Genomic DNA, 6,000 nt, shown 5'->3' with positions numbered 1-6,000 from the left:
ATTTTTCTATTTAAAATCATTAGAGGAATCCTTGGCTTGGCAAAGATTTACTTTAAGTCTGGCCTAGCATATCTATCTTTCTTAAGTATGAAGAATTATTTTGGCTCGCAATTCGTTCCAAGCCAAATTCAAGTTAATTTGGGCTTTTTTTAACTTTAAAGAAACCTTTTCAGCTCTAAGTTAACCCAAATTAATTTGGACTTTTTTAACTTTGAAAAAATATTTTTTTGCTCTGAAACCCTTTTTCTGAGAAAATTTGGACTTTCTTCATCATGAATGACTTTTTTTACTCAGAGCCTCATAGATCCGTTCAACCTTTTATACTCTAGATTTCTTTAATTCCTCTTACCTCAATCCACTCAGAGTATGATGGAAGCACTTAGCGTTTTAGATGTTTTCTTGGGGCTTGTTCGCTGACTCTCAATGTGTTGAGTCTTTCTTTATGCAGTGGGAGGATTAACTCTTTTTGCTTCATCATTATTTGCTTGTTTTTCTGCCCTTTTCTGCAGGATTTATGTAAATTTCTACTTTTTTTCATTATCTCTAGGTCTAACTGGAGTTGAAGATCTTTTGACATGTTTTTCTCTAGCTTTTACACATTTTTCTACACTCATTACATGCCTATTGATTTATAATTATTGATTTATGATTTTTACATTGACTTTATCATTTATAATCTATTTTCAAATTTGCTAATAAATACTAAAAATTCAATCAAGCTAAACAATAACTAACTCTAATACATAATCATAACTACCAATCATATCACACATTTTAACCTACATTACATAATGGGCTTTCATTACATGAGTGGTGATAATAAGGAAGAAAGCTCACATAAAAGTAGAGAGTGAAGAGAACAAACAACCATATATATATATTTTGTGACAAGTTGACAACCCATCAGAATATTTAGTATGAATTCTGAACCGATATGTTTTTAAACATGACAATAAACAAGGAAACAAATTTTTAACTAGCTGTAAAAAAATAATGACTACAAGATAAAAACAAAGAAAAAAAAACTATTCAAGGAAACATTCTCCTTCAAAATTGACTAATTAAACAAGATTCTGGTACTTGGGTTGGGGATTAGACTAATTAAAATACATAAAATTTTATAGTTTTGTTCTGTGTATATAGTATATACCAATGTTTCTTACTATATTTTTTATGCCATCACATCCGCAAAACACAAACAGTTAAGGACAAATGGGATCAAGTCACGAGACCATGTTTCTTACTATAATTTGTCACCGTTTCTCAACATATAACGGATAAAATATTTAACAATATCTACAAAAGTTTCTTTAAGGTAAACACTGTCCACAAAATTCACCTCATAAAGACCACGATAATTCTTCACTGAAGAACATGCAAATGTTGAACAGTGTGTACACGTTAAAGGATGCTCGAATTCATGTCACTAAAATAAACACTTTTCATATAATATAATATATAAGTAAATATAAATTTTACTTTATTTTTATAAATTTAAATTATATTTAAAATTTATTTTTAAAATAGGATCAAAACTATTTAAATTTTTTATAATAAAAATTTATTGAGTTATCTTATTAGATCACTTATAATATATAGTTTCACGTATTAAACCACTTATAATATATAGTTTCACGTCTAGATGTGATGATATGTTGAAAATCTCACATAAACTAAAGATAAATATTTTTATGATATATAAGTGTGTGTAAGTCTTACCTTATATATTGATTTTACAAAGTTTAGTTAGAATAATCCATCTTTAATGTTTCATTTAAAGAAGTTTCAAAATTAATTTATTTTAGATAATTAAGTCGTTTTTTTACTTTTATTAGAAAGAAAAACAAGTAATTTGACTATGGGATTAAGTTTCCCTACCTGGTGAATGATGGTAACTGGGACCAAAACCTGTACGAGAGAGAAAAAATAGTGATGAAGTAAAATTCTGGGGCTCCCTTATCTACATTTATTTAAGAAAGTTGCTTTTATTCGTGAGAAACAAATGAGAGAAGTGTGTACAAAATTTTAACATAATAGATTTATAATAAATTGTATTTTATTTTTGTTATCCATTTTTATTTAATATGAGAATCCTACTTTCACTTAATTTTAAAATTAAAAAAACTAACATGATCATAAAAGTGGATTAAACCAAAGAGCAAAGTAAAATTAAGTTACCTTTTTGACATTGACCTATCTCCTCAAACTAAAACATTGAAATCATGAAATCAGTGTAAGACACGTCTATTCAAAAAAGTAATTTGCAAGGTCCACCAAGCATTTTACATCAAGGGTCTTTTTGGAATCCCAACACCTCCTCAACACTCTTGACATTTAATTTTACTATTAATTTAAATAACGTAGTTATTGTCTTAAATCATTATTGTTTATGTGTCTTCTTCAAATTAAAAAAATGACATAATTAAGTTTTAAATACTTCACATATTTGAATATTTTCAATTTGAGTTTCTATTACGAATTTTTTATATTTCTTAATCAGGTCTTGTCATCTAATTTTACTATTAAGTGAAATAACTTTAGGGTTTAATTTTGCAGTCTTAAATACAACATCGTAAATTTGGACAACAATAGATACATGTATCCATAATCCTAATTATCTTTATAAAAAATGAAGTTATTTATGTGAACACATGAAACAATGCCATCTGATAAATTTAAGTAAGGTTCAAGAGTTTCATTTTTTTATTGTCAAAGTCTATATAGTGTTATGATTGAGACTTCAAAATCAAATAATCAAGTAGTTGATGTTAGGAACTCAATTAAAAATATAAATATTTTGATACTTAATTGAGGACCTTAAAATTTAACTATGTTATTTTTTTATGTTTTATATGAAGACTCATAAATAATGACAAGACAAAGTAATAACTATCTCAATAAAATTGATGAGAAAATCAAATAATACAAATTTAATTAAAATATATAAAAGTTTTAGATTTTTCATAAAATATTTTTTATATAAACTTCATTTAAAAATAACTAAATTTACAAGTGATTTAAAATTTAACTCAACTTAAATTTAATATGTATAAATGGTTATTAACGTGAAGAGGTTTACTAAGATGATTTTAATATAGGAGAATGAAATAGGAAGGTTGGATGAGAAATATTGTTCATATCAACATGAGAATGCAATTCGAACCAACTAATTACTTTGACTCTTAAGTGTAAAGTTCATACTGTGACAACCTAAAATCAGGTAATTTATAATAATAATAGTAGATTTTTCAATTAAGTATACATAAAACAAAATTTTGCATAAGCTATAAATAAAAACTATTGAATAGAAATAAACTAACATTTTAAAAGTAAGGATAAAATTTTCACTTTTAAGTTTTTTTTAAAGCTAGCTTGAGTGAAAATCATCTTGTTTGAGCGAGAATGGGTCTCGTCCAAACAAAAATTATCTTACTTAAGCGAGATTGAAATCGAGAGCATTCATAATTTCATTTCAGGTCTCACCTGAGCAAGATTTCTTCTCTTGTTTGAGTGAAAACAGATTCGAGAGCACCTCAATTTTTATTATATTCTTGTTTGATATGCAGAAAAATCTGCATAAACCTGTTATATTTATGAACCAAAGTTACATTCAACACATATTTTATTAATCTACACATTATAATGACAGTTCTTACTCATAATTATTCAAGCACTTTCATTGAGTTATTATGTCAATCTATACATATTTATGCTCTCTAAACAAAAATCATGTAAAATCAAACACCCAATTCTCACTAACAATTACATTTAAATTGATTCAACAAACTATTCAAATACATCCATTTGTTGAAGCTGGAGGAAGCTTCTTCCCTACCAAGGCTTGATGTGTGTTTGATGAAGAAAATGGCTTAAGTGCTTTGAAGAGTGTAATAGGTTTTTAGATTCATTTGTAATTAGGCTTGTAAGTGTGTATGATTGCCTTTTGCTGTGTAACCTATCCTAGATGCCTAACCAAGTCTAGATCAAGCACATGATGTGGTTAAATGGTTTTTGAAAAGCTTTTGAAATGTTTTTAACAGTTTTAAAACAGTACACAAATAAATCTGTTTTATGGAGAAAGAATCTGTTTATTTCTTCTCTGTTAAAAAGGCTTTCGTTAAATAGTTTTTGAAAAGCTTTTTAAAATGTTTTTAACAGTTTTAAAACAGTACACAAATAAATCTGTTTTATGGAGAAAGAATCTGTTTATTTCTTCTCTGTTAAAAGGCTTTTCTAAATTTCTGTTAAGGCACCAAGGGAAAGCTCAGTTCGTTATTTCAGTTAAGCTGAGCTGGCTTGTGTGTGATACTTTAATCTGTTTTACTGTGAAAGAACAGGTTTATTCTTTGGTCTGCTGAAAGGTTTTTCACAAGTTAGTTAGGGCACCAAAGGTACCACTCAGACAGTTATTTCTGTTAAGCTGAGTTGGCAGTTTTCACAAAATAAATCTGTTAAGTTCAAAAATGAATATGTTGTTTTCTTAACTGCTTTTCAACTGTTTTTTGAAAAGAAGTTAGAAACTGTTTTCTATATAAACAATGTCTCTCTCACATGAACAAGTGCTGAGGAATTACGCTTTTGACAGAGATCAAACAATTTCCATGTGAGAAGAAGGATTGAAAGAGTTTTTGAAAGGTTTTCCAAAGAGATTTTCAAGTGTGCTTGTTCTAGGAAACCTTGAATCTTGGTGAAGGTGCTGGTGCAGTTTCTGCAGCAAATTGAACTACTGGTTTTGAGTTCTTGCATCTTCTTTTCAGGTGTAATCTTTCCTTTATTCTGTTTTGTAAAGGTGTAAGTGTTAGTCACTCCTTGATAGGGTTTCTTGGAGTGCAAGGTGTGCTGAAATAGGGTTTTTCAGCATTGTGTGTGTTGTTCTTGTAGTGTTCAAGAACTGCTGGTTTTGTAAGTGATTGGTACTGTTTTTAGTGAATTCCACCTTGGGGTAAGGTGAGACTGGATGTAGCTCTGTATGAGTGAACCAGTATAAAAACGTGTGTATCTTGTATTCTCATCCCTGCACTCTTTTCTGGTTTTTGCTTAATTCTGTCAAGAACTAAATCTGTTCTTTTTAAATTGAATCTGTTAATTCTGGGTTAAGTGAAAATTGTTCTTCCTGATTTGTTGAAGTTTTCTGATCATAAACAAGGTTGCTGCATATAATGGTTTAAGTGAATTGTGAACAAACTGATCATTCATTAAAACCTGAGAAAGGATCATACTTCTTGAAATCTTGTGTTGTGTAGCTTTTGATTGATTTCTAAGCACAGCTGTATCCTTCATCCTCACTATATTAAGCTGATCTGGTTCTGTCATAATTCTCTGTTGATCACAATTTTAAATTGAACAAAATTCAAATTGTGCCAAGACTGCTCTGAAGAATCAATCTGTTTCATGTAAAAACAATCTGTTCTTTTTGTTGGGTTTAATAGTGCCAAAGTTCAAGAGGGAGGGTGAATTGACCTTTTAAAACTTCTTCGCAGAAACAGTGTTTAACCCAGTTTTACAGAAAATAAATCGATTTATGTGAAAATGAACAGATTTATTTCAGCACTGTTTTTGTTTGAAAAGCTTTTAATTCAGCAAGATTAATCACAAGATTATGCAGTGAAAATTTCCAGCAGCACACACACAAATATCAGATTTGAAAAAACAGTGAAACACAAAACTGCAAGCTTCAATTTCAAGCAAGTAATTAAGGTTCAATTGATAGCATGCTAATTAATTGAGTGATCTTTGCAAACAAGCTGTTCCAGTGGCTTTTAACAGACTATGAATGTTCTTCTTGATGTTAAGCAATTTTCCAGAAATTAAGAACACTTAATCACAGAACAGCAAGCTACAACTTTAAGCAATTGTTTAAGGTTCAATTAATGGCGTTGACAGTTTCTTGAGCAACCTATCACAGTCAATCTGTTCCAGTGGCTTTTAGCAGATTTTATATGTTCTTATCAGATTAAAACAGTTTTTTCAGAAATCAAGAACAGTATGCACTGTGCCCAG

This window comes from Phaseolus vulgaris, chromosome 3 (assembly GCF_051622355.1).
Source record: "Phaseolus vulgaris cultivar YP4 chromosome 3, ASM5162235v1, whole genome shotgun sequence".
NCBI classification, from domain to species: Eukaryota; Viridiplantae; Streptophyta; class Magnoliopsida; order Fabales; family Fabaceae; genus Phaseolus; species Phaseolus vulgaris.
This window is presented reverse-complemented; position numbering follows the sequence as displayed.